The following is a 23,906-nucleotide window of genomic DNA, read 5'->3' on the forward strand; positions in this document are numbered from 1 at the left end:
TCTTTGTGTGGGGTGGATTATAACGGATAGGCGCTGAGAGAAACGAGATCATCAGTCGGGGAAAAGGCCAGAAAAAACGTCAGTAAAACATTGGATTTTCGTCGCGGAGTTCGACATTGTCCGCCCAAATTTTCCTGGACGGACATGCAAGTTGCAGGTAAGTGCAAAATGTAACGGAATATGCTGCCAGCACACGGCAAATATGTGCGGGTAGCCTACGCTCGCTTCTCGACGGGAGGCTGCGATGGATGTAGAGAACCTGCGGTGTGTTTCCACTCTCTTGCATGGTGCACCATCATTTTACCATTGGAAGCAATTAACGTCTGTTTCTTTTTTACATTGAAAACAAACGCATCGGATTCGATCATTCATTTTTGCGACCGTTTGCCTCTTCACTTATTCGGTGATGTGAATGACCCCCCCCGTTATTTCAGGCAGTGTATTGATAGCGTCATACTACGAGAGATGGGTGGGGTGGCAGTGGCTATAGGAAAAAATGCGTTTTCTTAATTTTTACATGAAGAGACTACGGGTGATATGAATGTCACCCAATACATTTGATTGTCTTAATAAAACATACAACATTTATACAATTGTTATTTTATAGGTAAATGTTCCGATAGATATATTGGCTACAGCTAGTGGAGGTTAGCTCTTTAACGTGTGCTCTACCCGTAGACTAAATTCCTTATAGTTTATATATTTTTTTTATCATACACTGAACAAAAATATTAACGCAATATGTAAAGTGCTGGTCCCATGAGCTGAAATAAAAGATCCCAGAAATGTACCATATGCACAAAAGCTTATTTCTCTCAAATTTTGTGCACATTTTTTACATCTCTGTTGGTGATCATTTTATCCTTTGTCAATATAATCCATCCACCTGACAGGTGTGGCACATCAAGAAGCTGATTAAACAGCATGATCATTACACAGGTGCACCTTGTGCTGGGGACAAATAAAGGCCACTCTAAAATTTGCTGTTTTGTCACACAACACAATGCCACAGATGTCTCAAGTTTTGAGGGAGCATGCAATTGGCTTGCTGACTGCAGGAATGTCCACCAGAGCTGTTGCCAGAGAATGTAATGTTAATTTGTCTGTCATAAGCCACCTCCAACATCGTTTTAAAGGGCGGGGGGGGGGGGGGGGGGGGGGGGGGGGTGTTAATAAAGCCCTTTTGTGGGGAAAACATCATTCTGATTGGCTGGGCCTGGCCTATACCCTCTCAGGCCCACCCATGGCTGTGCCCCTGCCCAGTCATGTGAAATCCATAGATTAGGGCATAATACATGTATTTCTATTGACTGATTTCCTTATGTGAACTGTAACTCAGCATAGTATTTGAAATTGTTGCAGGTTGCGTTTTACATTTTTGTTCATTATATTTTCTAATAGGACTTTAAGTGGTCTATCAGCAATTTGTTACACTGTTTTCGTTAAGCATCACCTCATTGACAAAAGACAGGTTTACAAATATCAATGTAGACAAATGTTGATTGTAAAATGCGTCCTTCCAACCCAGGCCCATGATGCTGTTCTAGCCTGATGCACGGATGGCAGGTTCACCGTCTTCCATTATGTAGCCTATCGATTCTCTAACCTCAAATTAATGTTTTTTCCCCACCTTTCAAATAATTAATAACCATTTTACTTTGTTTGACTGTAATACTTGAAAGATTTGTTTATTTGGATCCCCATTAACTTTTGAAGAAGCAGCAGCTACTTTTTCTGGGGTCCACAAAAAACACAAAACATGACAAGTAACAAAACACTGATAGACAAGGACAGTCACACACATTTGAAATGCAATGACTAACAAGACAACTGTTTGAGCTGAATGTAGACAGTCTGTAATTTTTTGACCATATTATCAGACATTAATCAAGATGGGACAAGACCAGAGCCTGAACAACTAGTCCAGTTGATTTTGTGTAAAAAATGCAGAACATCTTTTGATGTAACATACATACCTCTCCCCATCTTCACAACAACTTTGAATTTTGCTCCCAGCAATAAGGATTTTAAAACAATTTTTAAAAATAACTTTACCATGGTAAATGACCATCCAATGTTATACCTAGAAGTTTAGCTTCTTCAACTTTATCAATGGTCACACCCTTTATGTACAACTCCAGTTTAGGTCTTAGAGAATGTTTTGAACCAAATACAATGCATTTAGTTTTAGATGTATTTAATACCAGTTTATTATTAATCACCTATTCGAATACTGACTGTAACTCCTTATTTAGAATTTCAGTGAGCTCACTGGCTTTGGGTGCTGGGATGTAGAATGTGGATTGATCCACGTACATAGCCATTCTACCTTTGTGTAAGACCAGTAGCAAATCAAATAGCGAAGAGTAACGGCCCAAGGCAACTGCCCTGAAGGACACCGCACTGTTCATATGTGACCCATTTCAGGAAACTAGGCATATGTCGTGGGTCACTACTTCACAGGAGAACCGTTTGAACATAAACTTTTTTTAATCAAAATGCGTTTTCTGGCAGAAATGCCTTCTCGAACATGTGAACTTTCATGTGGCTTAATAACAAACTTGTATGCCATCTGTAAATACAAATAAAATTGTTAAATTACGAGCCTAGTTGGTTTAGCCACAGAAAAGATAGCAACCTTCCCGCTAGCCATGATTGGCTGAGATAATGAGTGGGCTGGACATGCCGAGGGATGAGTTTGGATTGGTCTGCCATATAGCATGGTTCTGTCTATTTGAGCTGGTCAGTATGTGTAGGTAATCCTGTCTAACGCGGCTTTTTCTTTTTTTTACACGTATCACGTAGTAAAACTGCCTAAGTGATTCTCTCCACTTTCTGGAGGACCGAGTTTTGAAGTCAGTGGAATTCGAGTATGATAGCTAAGGAGATGGAGAAAACACCTGTCTCGGGATTACATCTTCAAACTAAGGGCAACCATGGCATCCGACAGTAGACACATCCATCCATGAATGATAGTCTAGCTAGCTACATTTTCAGATAATACATGTTTCTAATTTTGACAGAAAGTGGTTTCATTTCAAGTTAAAGTGTTGTCGTGTCTTTGACTATGCCAGATTAATTGCTATGACATGCTATTCTATAAACTAATTTCTCCGTAATTAATATTACCTGATTGAACTAATCATGTAAATATGAATTAACTAGAGAGGGACACCACGAAATAATATTTATAGAGCTGTTATCTTTCGAATAAACTCTTAAAGATTTAGTAATATTTTACTAAATAGCCGTCACATTAATCGTCATTATATTCAGTCTCATCTGAAAGTTGTAAGTCCTTGATTATCTGCAAGAATCCTAGCTAACAAGTTGAATCAGCAATACAAAATTGGGTTTAATTATTTATTTACTAAATACCTAACTAATCACACAGAAACACATATACACAATTAAATCATAACTTGATCACAAATTACGTCATACAGAAAAACGTCCCTAGCGGGCAGAATCGATATGACAGCTTGTTACACAAAGGAAAGGGGGGGGAGTCCTAGTGAAAGCGCGGGAGACTTGAGCATAGGCGAGCTGTGCTATCGTAAATCTTATCTTATGCATTCTAAATTACCGCCATTTGAAGAGGAAAATGCAATGAATATTTACTCTGAGCTGCGCTTCAGTAGGTTGGTGGTAGATGGCCTGTGTCGCCAACCCGAGTCCTCTGTCCTTTGAAGAAGTCTCTGGTAGTCACGGGAACACGTTGTGTGTATTAGAGGGGATACTTGGACTGTCCTTCCGAACCTGCGTTTAGCTGTTGCTAACTCCAAGGCTAGGAGATATCACTTCTGTAGTGAATACGAGTTCAAAGTTCATACCATTCACAATCAAAGTCCATGCTGATGTTGGCTTCATCTATAGTGATTATCTGAACCATTCTGACCCTGGATCGTCATCCTAGAGTACCCGGAACAGGAAGTTATTTTCTGGTTCGTGGCTTTTATAGTGGAGGGAGAGGGGTGTGTCTGAAAAGTCTATTACCCAGGTCTCTTCACAGGGGCGGGCCCCTGGTTGAGCAGAAACCAAATTTATGAAAACACAGATCTCTCATTTGGAAGGTAAAATTACATTTCACCTCTTCACAAACAATGTCATATTCAAACATTTGAATTAAACAACAATTCCATGTGAATCCGATACCTCTGACGTTTAGACTTTTCACAGTAGCGTTTATGTCATTCTATCATTGATGAGAATGTGTCAGAGGGCAACCGAACTGACATAATATACCTTAAGTACCACCGCATATGTACAGTTGGTTGGATTACCAGAATATAGTTCATTTCCCCCAACTTCTGATGTTACCCAGAATCTCTATGTTAACCCATGGGTTTCCTTATGTCACATCAGTTATAGTGGGGAGAGAGAAAAAGGGGGAAAGAGGTATTTATGACTGTCGTAAACCTACCCCCAACCCAACGTCATGACAGTCCCCCCATGTTGGGTTCAATCTTGCGATTAACCTGCATGTTGCAAACCAACATACAAATGACCGTGGGTTGTTCTGGTTGTGGACCATCGTTGTGGTCCCCATCTGGTGGTCGACCCAGGTAGGGTTTCTGCGAATGAAGAAGTCTGCTCCATGGCTGGACAGCAGATGCCCAGTTGGTGATCGCTGTGGCAGTCCCCCCTCTGGTGTGGTCGACCCGGGTAGGGTGTCTGCAAATGAAGAAGTCTGCTCCATGGCTGGGCAGCGGAGGTCCGGATTGGGATCGCCGTTCCGGACCCGTAGTCTGGTCGTCCAGACTGGAAGATCTGGGCAGTAACTTAGGCAGATGTTAACAACGCACACACACTCATGAAATATATCATTACATTTCCTCCCAAATGAGCGGCGTTGTGGCACTAACTGATGGTTGTATGGGGAAGTTGTTTATGGCTATCACTTTCTACATGCCGAAGAAAATGAAACAAAATAAATGAAAGCATAAACAAAACAAAATATAGTTATTGGCAAAATAACTTGGCAAAATGACCCTATCATGGCATTGTCTAATGTCATATCTAGGGCTCTTTTAATTTGCGGGGTGTTGGTTAAGGTACTATCCTAAGTTGATAACTATATGATACGTCTACAGCTGTAAGGCACTAGTTTTGGGTAGTCTACAGGGATGACCTATGGACTTCTGAGAAGAAAACTGGTGAGTGCTGTAGCTGTAGAGTTAAAGGCCTCAAAATAAATGTTCAACTTTACTAAGGCTGGTATTTTGCTCGGACCCTTAAGTGATCCTAGCATAAATCCTAATTGGATGTTCCGTTGTACATGTGCGTTTATGCGTACGCAAGCACACATGTCAAGGGAAGAAAACCAAGTATCCTGGCAGATTACAACTTGTTCAGAATGAGTCTGACGTAGTCAGGTAATTTTCAGGTCAATGCCTGGAGGTCAGTCAGAATTGGTGTCGAGGGAGTCTGTCGTGGTTTTACTACCAGTCACTGTCTTCCACTATTGTAGTGGCAGTAGGTATGAGGAAGTATTCTTCATAGCTATGTTATCCACGGAGGAGCTAACCTCATGACGGAAGTACTAAGTATTAGACCAGTCGTACATGGTGTGATCGTGGTTCCTGCCTTCTAATAACTTTTCTCCTGAACGGAGGGTTCTATTTATTAGTGGCGTGTGTAACCATTGGAAGAGTGCAATGGAGATTCCCTTCCCCGCGCTGCACTCTGAGTGACTCAGACTCAGTCGCTGTTATCAAAAGCAATTTAAGTGAGGTTACTAATCCTCTTACTGAGTGTTGCTGGACTGACTGTGGTATTGGTACTGGTACTCAAGGGGTCCAGTCGTCCTACCGATTTATTCTGAAATGTTATCCTACAGGAATACATGATTAGAGCATTTTACTAGTTGCCTTGTAGTGACTGCTACACATGGCAAGGAATGATTATTGTTGCCATTTGTTTTGGAGGTGGGCAAGTCCACTGGACTTCCTTTACGACCAGTGTGGTACACCTCAGTAATATCTTAGATGTGTTCTAAGATAATCCCCGTCTAGGGGCCTGTCTGCTCCTCACTGTTCTCAAATGGGAGTTTACAACTAGATTTGATTTATGCTCTGGCGGCCTCGTACGGTGTTGTCCGTAGTCTCGACCCCCCCACCGGCCTCGATAAGGCTCATCATGGGTCTGGGCTACTATTCCCCCCCTTTGCGTCTCGGGACCCCCCCACCAGCATGTGGTGTTGGTATCCGAGGCGCAAACGAAAGGTTCGGACCCTATGTACGAGTTGTCAGTGGCCGCGTTATTATGAGAATGGCTGCAACCTTTCAACCAAATCTCCTGGTGTTTGTGCTTCAACACCCTCAGTGGCTGTCGAGGTCTGTCAGTCACCACCGCGACCGCGTGTGGCAACCTCTTCAGTACCTGCGAACTGAGACGAGGATATCGGTCTGTGATATCGCAAAGTGTTTCACCAGTGGGAATCATCGGGTCAGTTGCTGGACTGACGCCATTAGTGTCATTGTAAGGGTTGACAGTCCCCCACCAAGCGGAAGGTGTATCATCGGAAGCAGAGTATACTCTGCGCATCGATGTTTTTCTTGCTGAGACAGCCGCAGTGCTTGCGGAAGTGTCCGAAGGGCAAGAGAAGTTCATCTCAACTACCGTATTGCACGACTGCACGGAGGAGGGAAGTAGCTCATTCACAGAGACAGCTGGCTCGAAATCATGAAAAGAATTGTCAATCAGAATGGCTGATGGAATGTTTTGAGATATCGTAATATCTCCTTGGATCGGATTCTGCCCCAAGAGGGTTTTAAACGTCTTTTTCCCAAGGGGTGCTTTTGACAGATATCCCTCGTGACTGACTGTGTTGCAGCTAGCGTTAGGGGAAGACAGTGTGGTCAGTGGAGAAGGCACTGTGGCCTGTGACCATACCTGGTTGGTTTTCCAATCCATCAATGGGAGTAACCGATCCATCAAGTCTGCTCCAAGTAGCAGGGGTACAGTTTCGAGGCTAGTAACATACACAGGGTGGACGAGCGATAAGTCCTTGAAGTGTAGTTTCAGCATGACTCTCAATGTGAGAGGCGAGGTAGTCTGAGTGACCCCTCGAAGTGTAGTGTCGCATCGTTCCACTTTTAACCAACGTTTAGTTGGCTTCAAAGCCCTTTTTAGATCATCAAACAATGTTTGAGAGATGAGTGATATTGTCGCACCCGAATCAATTAGCGCATGACAAGTTAAGCAGTCCTCCAGGACTGTTTCCAGGTATGGTCGTTTCGATTCGTGTTTAGTGGACATGTTCCCCACAAAGTGGAGTGGTCTTTCGCAACCACGTGATGTGTCAATTCTGTTCAAGGTGGAAGCGGATTGACTTTTACGATTTTGAGTGGGCTTGGCTTTAACGAAGCGTTTGACCTTTTTCTTCGCAACCTTTGTATCAGAGTTTATAGACGAAGCCCGTGGGCTTGTTTCTTGGTCAATCGGGCCCTGGATAGGGTCTCGAGTGAAAGCAGGAGGGATTTGAATTTTAACGTCCTTGCTATGGGTATTAATTCCTGCGGACCTGGAGTCCGGTAATTCCCTGTCTAGTCCTTGTGACTTATCTTTTACCCTTTTCTCAAATGTTTCTCGCTTTAGTTCTTCACCTAGTGGAACTTCTGGAGAACATTGGTCTACGTTTTGATCATCCTTCAACCCTTTGTTACCCTTGTGCTCGGACACTTTTTGTGGGTTGGGTGCAGGAACGTAGTGAACAGGTCGATTGTAGCGGTAGTCGTTTTGATGGCGACGTGCTTTACGGTTATTTCGACCGCGGAGGTTATTGGAATCATGGTTTCGTGGTAGAAACTGTTGTTGTGCGTCATCTCTTAACGCTCCAATACCTGATAATGCACCCTCTGACTGGAGTGAGTGCTCCTGGTCAAACTTCAAAACCGAGTGGTCAGGGCTCTTGGCATTGCGAGCTTTTGATGCCTCAAAAGCTGTGCTTGCAAGCTCTCTGAGTTGTAAGATAGGCAAGCCAATGTGGGCTGCAGTGCCCAAGTAGGTAATGAAGGTGGGATACATGTTCGACAGGAACATTTGTTTAAATGGTAACAGGTCTTCCATGCCTGTTTCAGTGAGTAGGCCAAAGTAAGCTGAACGAAGCCTATGATAGTAAGCTTGTGGGTGTTCATTCCGAGCTTGTTTGACCGTGTTAGCCAGTGAGCTATCGTGTTTGCGAGTTGCAGAACCACTGAATTCTAATTTCAAAGCTGTGGCAAGTTTAGCGTAGTCATTTAGCACGTGTTGCTGTTGTAGGCGAATGAACCTTGTCACGTGTCTATTCGACGTTCGCTTCAACAGGTAAACCCTGTCAGAACCCGTAGCGTTCGGGTAGCCATCCAACGCGTCCTCTATCTCAGCTAGGAACGTCTCAGTATCGTTTGGCTGACCTGGAACGGGGTCAAAGGTGGGGAAATACTTGACGAGTTTGTCAAGGTATTCCGCGTCAAGCGGGCGGAGAGGGTGGGCTTTATCCTGTGGGGAAAGTGGGGCCAAAAGGCCAAGAGGAGAAGCCAAGCTTTGGCTTTGTTGGCCAAGAGGCGCCATATTACTCAGTGCCGAATGGCCAAGCGGAGAAGACTGGGGGACACCTGACGGAGGCAATGTCTGAAACCTATCGTCTTCACTCCTTTGAGTACCGGGCTCCGGTTGCTTGGATGGATAGTCACGCTGTAGCGCGTGACCCTTCTGGACTTCCTCCAGATGGTACCTAAGGGTGGTATTCTGCTGCATTGCAGAGTCCACTTGAGCGCTTAGAGTACTGATTTTGGACACGTGAGTGTCGCACTTGCTCCTTTCGGTCTCAAACTTATCTGTCATGGTTTGCAGATATATGTCTTGAGTACGGAGCGAGAGATTCAGTGATGAGATTTCTTCCGCTTGCTTAGAAATCAAGATTTCCATCTTCATCACCCGAGTTCTCTCATCATTCATTTGGTCAGCGACTTCAATGAGTTCTGCTGATTTGTCATCCAACTTCGTCATTGTGTTCATCAACTGATCGTCTTTGGTCTGCAGAATTTTGAGTAGAACCGTGTTACTCTGAGTAACGTTCAATAAAACTGCCTGCATGTTATCAAATTGCGCGCTCCTATTTGTAGATAACTCAACAGATTTATCTAGTTTGGAGTGGACTACCTCGTATTTAGTTTTGGCTAAATTGAGTTGTTCCTGGAGACAACGATTTTGTTGAAGAGTTTGTGCTCGTTCATTGTCATAAGTATTTGCAATTACTTTCAATTGTTCAGATTTCAAACGCAGTTCCTCGACTAGCAGAATGTTTTCATTTCCTGCTTTTGTCAATAGTGGCTCAGTTCTCTCCGCCTGTACCCCAATGCTAGCCATGACTGGCACGTGCTTCAGCTGTGCACGGTGGTATTGAACCGATGCCACATTCTTATGGCGATACATTAGTGCAAAGGTGGGGAGAACCGTCACAAAACCTGTGTTTGATGGTTGATTTTGGAGAGCGTTCGCAATTTCGGCTGTTTTTTCACTAATGGCATAATTAGGGTTGGTATCGCTGCTGAGGTCAGAGATCGATCCTTTTATGGGTGGAGGTTCACTACTTAATGGAGGAGTGGTGACCACCTCCTTTGATAGCTTGCACATTATTAGAAAAATTTAGAGGAACATTTTTCACTAAATTTATTCAAAGTTTGGATTTGGAATTAATTGGAAGCTGCAAAGACTAGTTTAATCTATTTATAGATGTTGACAACTTACCAGTACTGTACCAGTAATGTGGAAGTTGGACGTGAATGAATTTGCAAAAGCAAATTGAATCAATTAATCAATGCCAATGATTAATCCTACCTGTGTAGGCTACCTGGGTATTAAACTTTAATTAACATGAGATGTGGCTTCATCTAGGTTAATATGATAAGTTTAAAAGTGTCTCATTTGATTGGAAGAACATTAAATTATGTTCAACAATTTAACTTATTAAATTGAATGAGACGATAATCCATACAATCTCTGTTGATTGGATATCATAAGTGTGAACAGTAGACCAAATGTTTGGAACATTCAACACTGTGGCACTTCTCCCTAAGGCCGAAACCACATGGGATTCCCGCTGGGGCGGGGCTTCTGTCAATACTGGATTACTAAATGGGTTTTGAAAAACCGAAATTTTACTGATTGATCAATTTAATGATAAATCAAACCTGTATAGGCAATTTGTGAATAAAACTTTAATTAACCTGAGAAGTGCTTAATCTAGGTAAGGGAAGTCCCCCCCCAATTGTACAAAATAACATGGCAACTTATTGGCACCGAGCGCAGCATATACACGATGGACAAGTACACTACTTCTGGCGGTGTTTCATCCAAAGTTGATGGCAAATGCCATATTGCAAATGAGCTGTGTAACACTCCAAAATTCCTATAGTGGGCGAGTTTGTTCTATCTAAATTTTTCATAGGCTTTATGTAACGCAAGTCAAGACCCAAGAGTAAAATTTTGAGATTTTGAAAGTTTTGGCAAAAACTTATCACCCCCTTAAAAAAGTGCTTTCTGGACCGTTTTTCGAAATTCTTTCGAGTTTTATGTCAATTACACATGTGTAAGAACTATATGAAAATACTTTTTTCAAATTTTATTAACATAATTTTTTTTGAAATTTTATTTGAACTTAAGGTATATGTTTTGTGCATTTGGAATGTGATTTCATAGGAAGTCAAAAGTCAAAAGTCAAAAATGTCAAAAATTTGGAAAAAACGTATCACCCCTTCATAGTCGAAAATAACATTTTTTTTTAAAAGGCCAAAATGAAGCATTTAAAACTGTATTGAAAATCGTGCGTGGTAACCCAAAACATGAAACAGAATATTTTTTGACTTTTTTTGAAAACCTCCATAAATCACTCAGGCCAGCACCCATTGATTTTTGCCCGTAGTATAGTGCTCCCAGAGCGGGTATGGAAGTCTGGATCCCCCCTAAAAGCATTTAAGGCTCTGTGTGTCTTTAAGCACCATACTTTTTCATTCCATCCTTGCTGTGTGTGTCTGTGTGTGTGTGTGTGAGCTTTTCTTTGACATCTGATTAGAGAAATGACTGATTTACACTTCATGAGGGTTGCCTAATCACACACTTAAAGTTTTGGAAAGATCTGACTTTTTTAACCCTTTGAAACAGCACCTATGACCCCATTTTAAGGCACTTCCGGTTGGCACAGGAAGCTATAAGTAAACACCTATCCTGATCGGGGTATGCTTTTACAGAATCCTGAGTTTTAAGTCTATACGTTAAGAACTGACTGATTTACACAGGGTTGAATGCACTATATATCACAAACTGCTGGTTGGGTAAAACACTTTTAGGGTGATTTTATCACTTCCGGTTGCTCCAGGAAGCTTAGAATCAACACAGGTAGACCTCATAGTGGCTTGATGGATTGTCATTGAAGACAGGTTCATAAGACATTCATAACCCACATAGGGTTTATTTAAAGAATGCACGTTACATTTGCATATGATTCAACAGTGAAAAACATCACATCATATTGCAAACATAACACACTGTTGAATCATATTGCAAACACACACTGTTACATTTGCAATATGATGTGTTGAATCATATTGCAAACATAACACACAGTGTTACATTTGTAATATGATGTGTTGAATCATATTGCAAACATAACACACAGTGTTACATTTGCAATATGATGTGTTGAATCATATTGCAAACATAACACACAGTGTTACATTTGTAATATGATGTGTTGAATCATATTGCAAACATAACACACAGTGTTACATTTGCAATATGATGTGTTGAATCATATTGCAAACATAACACACAGTGTTACATTTGTAATATGATGTGTTGAATCATATTGCAAAACATAACACACAGTGTTACATTTGCAATATGATGTGTTGAATCATATTGCAAATGTAACGCGCATTCTTTAAATACTTTAGAAATACAAAATTGAACATCCTGATGACCTCAGGATGGCCGGCCAGTGTTAGTGGTTCCTCTCCATGGCTCGTTGCGTGGAAATTTCATCATGTCGATTTTGCTGATGGTACCCCCGCGTTGAAACATATTGCAATTGTACAAAAGTCAACTAGCAAGTCGGTGTCCATCAGTCAATTGGATGTTGTCAGACACCAAACTGATACCATCTGACACTAAACTCACTTTTTCCAACTCCTTTAGAAGCCAACTATAACATATTTCAGAGCAGGCCCAAAATTCACAGCGCCTTCCATTTAAACCATAATAAAACAAATAATACGTAGTTATGTTCTAGCTGCGGGTCCAGTTCTCACATTATGTTTAGCCCTATGTGAGGCGACCTCGAATCCCAAGTTTCGGCTCGATAGGTCATTCGGTGCCCGAGCAATACCTTAATTGGTGCTGAAAATCCACTTTTTTCATTGCCTTGCTACGGGGTCCTTGAATGAGCAATCAAACAGGCTCGTTGGGGTCTGACTCTATGGGCCGAGCCGGTTTCAATGCACCTAGTCTTGAGACTCTGGGACTTTTCTAAATGTCGTCAGTTTCGTTGAGCTGAAAATGAATTGAAAACATAGCAAATACACGAGGCTGTTTATCGGTCTGAGAACCTTCTAGAGCCACATAACTCACCGTGCACAATCGACCTGAGGTCTAGAACAGGTTTGTAAAGTTTCAGAACTCTAAGTCTGACGGTTCTTTAAAAGTTGGAACAAAAGTAACTACTGCAGGCACTGTCTGCCTCTTAGCCCCTCAGTGTGTCCCTCCATCATTTCTGTTTGGGTGTGTAAATTTTTCTTTGAAATCTGATGGGACTAATGACTGATTTACAGTTCAGGAGGGTTGCCTAATCACAATTATGAAGTTTTGGAAAGATTTGACATTTTTAACCCTTCAAAACAGCCCATTTGACACCAATTATGGCACTTCCGGTTGGCACAGGAAGCTGAAAGTAAAGACATATACTCACTGGAGTATGCTGTTACAGAATCCTGAGTTTTAAGTCTATATGTTAAAAATTGACTGATTTACATAGGGCTGAATGCACTATTTCTCTCAAATTGCAGGGTGCTTATTGCAAACACTTTTAGGGTGATTTTAACCACTTCCGGTTGCTCCAGGAAGCTTAGAATCGACACAGGTAGACCTCATGGTGGCCTAATGGACTGTCATCAAAGACAGGTTCATAAGACATTCATAACCCACATAGGCTTCAGGTTGAATTTAGGGGAGCAGTCAATGTATTCCTATGGGGCGAAATGTCATTGTAAACTGTTTGATGTAAACACCTTCTTTTAACTGTGAAGGGTTAATGCCACAAGCTCAAGGATAGGCTTGCACAGATCGGGAGGACCTTAAGAACATTCCTGAGGTGAAATTGTGTTTCTAACCTTAACGGTTCTCTCTCTGTCTCCCAAAAGCAAATAAAATTGACATTGAGGTCAAAAGGTCATTCGTTTCCGTTCTCTTGTAACGGTCGCTGCGCTCAGACCGAGTGAGCTACGGTCAAGCGGGGCATCTCGTTGAACTCGGCACGGCCTAGGGATAATGGGAATGCCATTGCCGGCTTTGTGTGTCTTTAAGCACCGTACTTTTTCACTCCATCATTGCTTTGTGTGTGTGTTTTTGTGTGAGAGAGAGCTTTCCTTTGACATCTGCTTAGAGAAATGACTGATTTACAGTTCATGAGGCTTGTCTAATCACACAAATGAAGTTTTGAAAAGTTCTGACCTTTTTAACCCTTCGAAACAGCACCATGACACCATTTTAAGGCACTTCCGGTTGGCACAGGAAGCTATAGGTAAACACATATCTTGACTGGGGTATGCTGTTACAGAATCCTGAGTTTTAAGTCTATACGTTAAGAATTGACTGATCTACATAGGGTTGAATGCAGTGATTTTCAAAATTGCAAGTCATGTATATCTGGACACTTTTTAGGGTGATTTTAACCACTTCCGGTTGCTCCAGGTAGCTTAAAATCAACACAGGTAGACCTCATAGTAGCCTGATGGATTGTTATCAAAGACAGGTTCATAAGACATTCATAACCCACATAGGCTTCAGGTTGAATTTAGAGGAGCAGTCAATGTATTCCTATGGGGCGAAATGTCATTGTAAAATGTTTGATGTAAACGCCTTCTTTTAACTGTGAAGGGTTAATGCCACAAGGTCAAGGTTAGGCTTGCACAGATCGGGAGGACCTTAGGATTGTTCCTGAGGTGAAATTGTGCTTCTAACCTTAACGGTTCTCTCTCTGTCTCCCAAAAGCAAATGAAATTGACATTGAGGTCAAAAGGTCATTTGTGTCCGTTCTCTTGTAACGGTCGCTGCGCTCAGACCGAGCGAGCTACGGTCAAGCGGGGCATCCCGTTGAACTCGGCACGGCCTGGAGAATATGGCGATGTCATTTTAGTGGTGATTTCAGAATGCTATTTTGGTGCATTCATGGAAGGCGCTGTGAATTTTGGGCCTGCTCTGAAATATGTGATAGTTGGCTTCTAAAGGAGTTGTAAAAAGTGAGTTTGGAGTCAGATGGTATCAGTTTGGTGTCTGAAAATATCCAATTGACTGATGGACACTTGCTAGTTGACTTTTGTTGACACTTGCTAGTTGACTTGCTAGTCGACTTTTGTACATTTGCAATATGTTTCAACGCGGGGGTACCATCACCAAAATCGACATGATGAAATTTCACGCAACGAGCGTTGGAGAGGAACCACTATCACTGCCCGGCCATCCTGAGGTCATCAGGACGTTGACTTTTGTATTTCTAAAGTATTTAAAGAATGCACGTTACATTTGCAATATGATTCAACATCACATCATATTGCAAATCTAACGTGCATTTGCAATATGATGTGATGTTGAATCATATTGCAAATGTAACGTACATTCTCTTAAATACTTTAGAAATGCAAAAGTCAACGGTCTGATGACCTCAGGATGGCCGGGCAGTGATAGTGGTTCCTCTCCATCGCTCGTTTCGTGAAATTTCATCATGTCGCTTTTTCCTCATGGTACCTCCCCGTTGAAACATATTGCAAATGTACAAAAGTCAACGAGCAAGTCAGTGTCCATCAGTCAAATAGATATTTTCAGACACCAAACTGATACCATCTGACTCCAAACTCACTTTTTCCAACTCCTTTAGATGCCAACTATAACATATTTCAGAGCAGGCCCAAAATTCACAGCGCCTTCCATTTAAACCATAATAAAACAAATAATACGTAGTTATGTTCTAGCTGCGGGTCCAGTTCACACATTATGTTTAGCCCTATGTGAAGCGACCTCGAATCCCAAGTTTCGGCTCGATAGGTCATTCGGTGCCCGAGCAAAACCCTAATTGGTGCTGAAATTCCACTTTTTTCATTGCCTTGCTACGGGGTCCTTGAATGAGCAATCAAACAGGCTCGTTGGGGTCTGTCTCTATGGGCAGAGCCGGTTTCAACGCACCTAGTCTTGAGACTCTGGGACTTTTCTAAAGGTCGTCCGTTTCGTTGAGGTCAAAATGAATTGAAAACATGGCAAATACACGAGGCTTTTTATCGATCCGAGAACCTTCTAGAGTCATATAATTCACCGTGCACAATCGACCTGAGGTCTAGAACAGGTTTGTAAATTTTCAGAACTCTAGGTCTGACGGTTCTTTAAAAGTTGGAACAAAAGTAACTACTGCAGGCACTGTCTGCCTCTTAGCCCCTCAGTGTGTCCCTCCATCATTTCTGTGTCGGTGTGTATTTTTTTTTGTTGAAATCTGATGGGATCAAGAACTGATTTACAGTTCAGGAGGGTTGTCTATTCACATATATGAAGTTTTGGAAAGATTTGACATTTTTAACCCTTCGAAACAGCCCATTTGACACCAGTTATGGCACTTCCGGTTGTCACAGGAAGCTATAAATAAACACATATCATCACTGGAGTAGGCTGTTACAGAATCCTGAGTTTTAAGTCTGTATGTTAAAAATTGACTGATTTACATAGGGCTGAATGCACTATTTCTCTCAAACTGCAGGTTGGCTATGGCAAACACTTTTAGGGTGATTTAACCACTTCCGGTTGCTCCAGGAAGCTTAGAATCGACACAGGTAGACCTCATGGTGGCTTGATGGACTGACATCAAAGACAGGTTCATAAGACAATCATAACCCACATAGGCTTTAGGTTGAATTTAGAGGTGCAGTCAATGTATTCCAATGGGGAGACATTTCATTGTAAACTATTTGATGTAAACACCTTCTTTTAACTGTGAAGGGTTAATGCCACAAGGTCAGGGTTAGGCTTGCACAGATCGGGAGGACCTTAAGAACACTCCTGAGGTGAAATTGTGTTTCTAACCTTAACGGTTCTCTCTCTGTGTCCCAAAAGCAAATGAAATTGACATTGAGGTCAAAAGGTCATTTGTGTCCGTTCTCTTGTAACGGTCGCTGTGCTCAAACCGAGCGAGCTACGGTCAAGCGGGGCATCTCGTTGAACTCGGCACGGCCTAGAGATAATAGTAATGCCATTGTGGGCTTTGTGTGTCGTTAACCACCGTACTTTTTTACTCCATCTTTCCTTTTTGTGTGTGTGTGATTGTGTGAGAGAGATTTTCTTTGACATCTGTTGGGAAAAATGACTGATTACAGTTCATGAGGGTTGTCTAATCACACAAGTGAAGTTTTGAAAAGATCTGACCTTTATTACCCTTCAAACCTGACACTGTGGCACCATTTTAAGGTACTTCCAGTTGACATAGGAAGCTGAAATTGAACACATACCCTCCTTGGTGTAGGCTCTTATATAATATTGAGTTTTAAGTCTTTATGTTAAGAACTGACTTATTTAAAGAGGGTTAAATGAGTGTGTGTTATTTCATAAAATCATATAAAATCACAGGATTCTCGCAGAGCTTCGAGACCCACTTTAAAAATGTACGTCTGAACACACTGCAACTGGATCTGTGATTTTTTTGAAAAAAAAAATCCTCTTTGTGAACATCACCAAACGGTCAATGTACGATTTCTCTTAAATTACGATAGATAAATGGCTGGTTCTTTTTTTCCTGACACCGTATGCTTATGTACTTTGACATGAAGCGGTCAAATTAGCACCCTACTTGCGTTTTAACCCTTTAATCCCAGAAAAATGGCCATAACTCAAAAAGCGCCGAGGTCTCGACGCCATCTTGTTCGGGGCCAACTGCCCATTACTCCAAACCTACGCTCGCCGAGTTTCGTCTTCGAAATATTTTCAGTTTAGGAGAAAAGGCCGCGCTCGTTTGCCACGTGCTCGTGCGCCTGCAATATGATTTATTTTCCCTCTTGTGGGAATTTTCGAGAATGCAGAAAAAAGTCAAAAATTTGTCATTTTTATAAAACGGAAACCGAAATTCCGAAACGTTTTTTTGAGTGACTTGCTGAAAGAGCTCTCCGCCGCCCACGGCCCGACGCCGTCCGCGATTTTCTGCGACGTATTAAGACGTCAGGTAAGGGACCGTACATTTGCAATGGGACTTTCTTCACTAACCATACGGCTCCCGTCCCAGACTTCCCTTAAGGTATGTTAGTTTGGAAAAAGTTTGCAATGTCTTATTTAGAGAACTCAACAATTTGGATATTATTTAAAATATCCATTTCAGAATGTAAATGGCCAGATTTACACTTATTAGTTCAATTGGATAAGACATTGATATTCGTCTGGAAATCATAAGTAATGACTTGAGTGTGACCTGAATAATTCTTCATGAACGAATATTCTGGGCACACTTCAGCGGCCAATGATTTAACCCGCTGAAATCAAACGGAACTACCCGCGTGCGGGACTTCCGTTCCGCGAGGCGGAGGAATTTCAGCGTGGCACCAGAAAAACAACTATTTTCCCTTGTTAGCTTTAGCACCTCGTGCCAGCTAACCCTCCTTTGTGCCTGAAAATGTAGCACGTAGGATTCCCTTGGCAGGGAAAAGGTTTTACTAATAACGTATTATGTTCAAACCCTTTTCGGCGTTTTTTGACGATGTTTTAACCGGAACACGCGGCAAACATGAAACGCACCGTGTTCTCTTCGCGTTGAATCGCGCGAGAGAGAGAGATAATTATCGCTGGTCACGCTATATCTCCTGAATTTCAATCGGCTGGCTCTTTGTCCTCGCTCGAGAAATTAATAATGACCTGCCCTACCAGCGTATGAAACGCGCCAGGCAGAAATAGCCCTGCGTTTGGCCAAACGCACTATTTCTCAGATTTCTATAATTAGCTTTCTCAGCCTCATACAAGAAATGTATTCGCTTACGTTATCCACTGACTATGTCAGAGAACAGCGAGGGGAACCTCCGCGCACACACAACAATGCCTGTCTATCACTCCAAAAATGTGTATAATAAACTTGGTATATTATGTAATCTGCTTTTCAATTTTATACAGGCCGAATCAAAATGAAAACCTCATTCTATCTTAGACTCCTCACACGGGGCACCAATATGTCGTGTCTTTGACTATGCCAGATTAATTGCTATGACATGCTATTCTATAAACTAATTTCTCCGTAATTAATATTACCTGATTGAACTAATCATGTAAATATGAATTAACTAGAGAGGGAACACCACGAAAGAATATTTATAGAGCTGTTATCTTTCGAATAAACTCTTAAAGATTTAGTAATATTTTACTAAATAGCCGTCACATTAATCGTCATTATATTCAGTCTCATCTGAAAGTTGTAAGTCCTTGATTATCTGCAAGAATCCTAGCTAACAAGTTGAATCAGCAATACAAAATTGGGTTTAATTATTTATTTACTAAATACCTAACTAATCACACAGAAACACATATACACAATTAAATCATAACTTGATCACAAATTACGTCATACAGAAAAACGTCCCTAGCGGGCAGAATCGATATGACAGCTTGTTACACAAAGGAAAGGGGGGGGAGTCCTAGTGAAAGCGCGGGAGACTTGAGCATAGGCGAGCTGTGCTATCGTAAATCTTATCTTATGCATTCTAAATTACCGCCATTTGAAGAGGAAAATGCAATGAATATTTACTCTGAGCTGCGCTTCAGTAGGTTGGTGGTAGATGGCCTGTGTCGCCAACCCGAGTCCTCTGTCCTTTGAAGAAGTCTCTGGTAGTCACGGGAACACGTTGTGTGTATTAGAGGGGATACTTGGACTGTCCTTCCGAACCTGCGTTTAGCTGTTGCTAACTCCAAGGCTAGGAGATATCACTTCTGTAGTGAATACGAGTTCAAAGTTCATACCATTCACAATCAAAGTCCATGCTGATGTTGGCTTCATCTATAGTGATTATCTGAACCATTCTGACCCTGGATCGTCATCCTAGAGTACCCGGAACAGGAAGTTATTTTCTGGTTCGTGGCTTTTATAGTGGAGGGAGAGGGGTGTGTCTGAAAAGTCTATTACCCAGGTCTCTTCACAGGGGCGGGCCCCTGGTTGAGCAGAAACCAAATTTATGAAAACACAGATCTCTCATTTGGAAGGTAAAATTACATTTCACCTCTTCACAAACAATGTCATATTCAAACATTTGAATTAAACAACAATTCCATGTGAATCCGATACCTCTGACGTTTAGACTTTTCACAGTAGCGTTTATGTCATTCTATCATTGATGAGAATGTGTCAGAGGGCAACCGAACTGACATAATATACCTTAAGTACCACCGCATATGTACAGTTGGTTGGATTACCAGAATATAGTTCATTTCCCCCAACTTCTGATGTTACCCAGAATCTCTATGTTAACCCATGGGTTTCCTTATGTCACATCAGTTATAGTGGGGAGAGAGAAAAAGGGGGAAAGAGGTATTTATGACTGTCGTAAACCTACCCCCAACCCAACGTCATGACAGTGTACTGTTAGTGAGCCAGAAAGCTAATGTTAGCTAGCTATCTAACGCTACGTGTATGATCTTATTATTCGTATCTCAGAGCCATTTGCTTGGCTAGCTATAGACTGTTAGCTAGCTAACATTGAATCCAGTTGGTTAGCTACCTGCAGATTCGTGCAGGGTAGTAACGTCATGAGTTGGGATTATGGTTTATTGTTAACCATTTTGTATGCGTTTGTAAATTCAGTCTGGTCATCTACTCTGATTTCACTCTCCTCTGAGTGTGCCAGAGCGCAGAATAATTGATGAATATGGCCGGTGTCAGTAAACGTCGGCAAAAAAGCACAATTAAATTGTTGCTAGCAGCACAGTTACAGTCACCAAAGCTCTGGATAACATGAAAACAGCCTAACCAGCTCTGCTAGGGGGAGTAAAATGGTCAGAGTGGTGTGTTCTCATTTGTCTGGAAGTAGCTAACAAGCAAGCCAGTGTTAGCTTGGGTGCTTGACTGCCGTTGTGAGGTCAGAACGTTCGGATCAACCCTACTCATTGGCCAAAGCGCACTGAACGCTCCGAGAGCGAAACGATCTGAATTTACAACCGAAAAATCTGACAGCACAGTTGCAGTTACCAACCCTCTGGATAACATAACAGCCTAACCAGCTCTGATAGGGTGAGTAATGTTCCGTGAGCTGTTCTCTCATTTGTGTCTGGAAGTAGCTAGTTAGCTTGGGTGCTTGAGGTCGGTCACATATCGGATGTTAGAGAAGCTTCCATTGAAGAACACTCTCTGGGTTCTATTGGATAAATAACTCTCCAACCATGTGATAACAATTTATGATCAATAACATCAAAGCTGATTGGGCGGCTGTTAGATCCAGCAAAGGGTGCTTTACTATTTTTAGGCAGTGGAATTACTTTAGCTTCCTTCCACGCCTGTGGGGGGACACATTTATTTTGTATTACTTTAGGCCCAAACTTTGGCACTTTGGGTTTCCTTGTTATTGCCAAAATGCTGTCACCTACGCATTTTAAATTGTAAATAGTGTTCACACTCAGTTGTTCATTATGCTCTGGTAATGTAAACATTCAGTTACATCGTCATTTTCTGTCCTTCATTCAAAAAAATCCTTATTGCTGGGAGCCAAATTCTTCACCCACAGTCTACTCTAGTAATCCTCAAATACTTTAAGTACTTGATAGTTAAATGCTTTGTCCGGCACACTGAGAAGATCCTACATTAGTCCTAATTTCTCTTAACTGTTTGGCTAGAAATTAGACTAATGTAGGATCTTCTCAGTGTGCCGGACAAAGCATTTAACCATCAACTACTTACAGTATGTGAGGATTACTAGAGTAGACTGTGGGTGAAGAATTTGGCTCCCAGCAATAAGGGGCGGAGGGTAGTTGGTTCGAATCCCCAAGCCGGCAATGTGGAAAAATCAACCGTTCTGCCCCAGTTCACCCCCATTAACAACTGTTCCCTGGGTGCCGACGATGTGGACGTCGATTTAAGGCAGCCCCACACACCTTGCTGATTCAGAGGGGTTGGGTTGAATGCGGAAGACACATTTCAGTTGAACACATTTCAGTTGTGCAACTGACAAGGTATCCCTTTTCCCCTTATGGTCACTACAGCCAATGGAAACTGATATTGGTTTGGATTAAAGCAATGCAGCGTTAGTGAAGATATGATCAATGCAAGTAGATGTGACAGATCCAACACTATTGGTAAAAAATATACCTCTCTGTAATCACACACATTATCAAGCATTGCACACTTATTATCTAAATACTGACTGTTTGCACTTAGCAGCACACTTAGCAGCGCTGTTAGCACTTAGCAGCGCTGTTAGCACTTAGCAGCGCTGTTAGCACTTAGAAGCACTGTTAGCACTTGTTGGCCTATAGCAGCACCCCAAAGAGGAGGTTTAGACGAGTCAGGTGAACTTGCAACCACAACACTTCAACACATTTTTTTACGTTACAGCCTAATTATAAAATGGATAAATAAATTTAAAAAACTCAGCAATCTACACACAAGACCCCATAATGACAAAGCGAAAACAGGATTTAGAAATTTTAGCAAATTTATTTAAAATAAAAACAGATACATTATTTACATAAGTGTTCTGACCCTTTGCTATGAGACTCGAAATTGAGCTCAGGTGCATCTTGTTTCCATTTATCATCTTTGAGATGTTTCAACAACTTGATTTGAGTCCACCTGTGGTAAATTCAATTGATTGGAAATTATTTGGAAAGGCACACACCTGTCTATATAAGGTCCCACAGTTGACAGTGCATGTCAGAACAAAAACCAAGCCATGAGGTTGAAGGAATTGACCATAGAGCTCCGAGACAGGATTGTGTCGAGGTACAGATCTGGGGAAGGGGACCAACACATTTCTACAGCATTGAAGGTCCCCAAGAACACAGTGGCCACCATCATTGTTAAGTGGAAGAAATTTGGAACCACCAAGACTCTTCCTTGAGCTGGCCGCCCGGCCAAAATGAGCAATTGGGGGAGAAGGATCTCTCTGTACTTTGCTCCGTTCATCTTTCCCTCAATCATGACTAGTCTCTCAGTCCCTGCCGCTGAAAAACATCACCACAGCATGATGCTGCTACCTCCATGCTTCACCATAGGGATGGTGCCCCGTTTCCTCCAGACGTGACGCTTGGCATTCAGACCAAAGAGTTCAATCTTGGTTTTATCAGACCAGAGAATCTTGTTTCTCATGGTCTGAGAGTCCTTTAGGTGCTTTTTGATAAACTCCAAGCGGGCTGTCATCTGTCTTTTACTGAGGAGTGGCTTCCGTATGGCCACTCTACCATATACAGTGGGGCAAAAAAGTATTTAGTCAGCCACCAATTGTGCAAGTTCTCCCACTTAAAAAGATGAGAGGCCTGTAATTTTCATCATAGGTACACTTCAACTATGACAGACAAAATGAGAAAAAAAAATCCAGAAAATCACATTGTAGGATTTTTAATGAATTTATTTGCAAATTATGGTGGAAAATAAGTATTTGGTCAATAACAAAAGTTTCTCAATACTTTGTTATATACCCTTTGTTGGCAATGACAGAGGTCAAATGTTTTCTGTAAGTCTTCACAAGGTTTTCACACACTGTTGCTGGTATTTTGGCCCATTCCTCCATGCAGATCTCCTCTAGAGCAGTGATGTTTTGGGGCTGTTGCTGGGCAACACGGACTTTCAACTCCCTCCAAAGATTTTCTATGGGGTTGAGATCTGGAGACTGGCTAGGCCACTCCAGGACCTTGAAATGCTTCTTACGAAGCCACTCCTTCATTGCCCGGGCGGTGTGTTTGGGATCATTGTCATGCTGAAAGACCCAGCCACGTTTCATCTTCAATGCCCTTGCTGATGGAAGGAGGTTTTCACTCAAAATCTCACGATACATGGCCCCATTCATTCTTTCCTTTACACGGATCAGTCGTCCTGGTCCCTTTGCAGAAAAACACCCCCAAAGCATGATGTTTCCACCCCCATGCTTCACAGTAGGTATGGTGTTCTTTGGATGCAACTCAACATTCTTTGTACTCCAAACACGACGAGTTGAGTTTTTACCAAAAAGTTATATTTTGGTTGTCATATGGTCAGATGAATTCTCCCAATCTTCTTCTGGATCATCCAAATGCTCTCTAGCAAACTTCAGACGGGCCTGGACATGTACTGGCTTAAGCAGGGGGACACGTCTGGCACTGCAGGATTTGAGTCCCTGGCGGCGTAGTGTGTTACTGATGGTAGGCTTTGTTACTTTGGTCCCAGCTCTCTGCAGGTCATTCACTAGGTCCCCCCGTGTGGTTCTGGGATTTTTGCTCACCGTTCTTGTGATCATTTTGACCCCACGGGGTGAGATCTTGCGTGGCGCCCCAGATCGAGGGAGATTATCAGTGGTCTTGTATGTCTTCCATTTCCTAATAATTGCTCCCACAGTTGATTTCTTCAAACCAAGCTGCTTACCTATTGCAGATTCAGTCTTCCCAGCCTGGTGCAGGTCTACAATTTTGTTTCTGGTGTCCTTTGACAGCTCTTTGGTCTTGGCCATAGTGGAGTTTGGAGT

The 23,906-nt window shown here is 42.1% G+C and overlaps 1 protein-coding gene across 1 annotated transcript in view; it reads left to right on the top strand.

Moving 5' to 3' along the window:
• Positions 1 to 25: 25 nt before the first annotated feature.
• The window catches only part of cyfip2 (cytoplasmic FMR1 interacting protein 2), a 67,870-nt gene continuing 43,989 nt past the window's right edge, over positions 26 to 23,906 (top strand). Inside the window, exon 1 of the mRNA XM_038993541.1 lies at positions 26 to 157. The gene's annotated coding sequence lies outside the window, so the exon portion shown is untranslated. The remainder of the gene's footprint in view (positions 158 to 23,906) is intronic.

This window comes from Salvelinus namaycush, chromosome 5 (assembly GCF_016432855.1).
Source record: "Salvelinus namaycush isolate Seneca chromosome 5, SaNama_1.0, whole genome shotgun sequence".
Taxonomy (NCBI): Eukaryota; Metazoa; Chordata; class Actinopteri; order Salmoniformes; family Salmonidae; genus Salvelinus; species Salvelinus namaycush.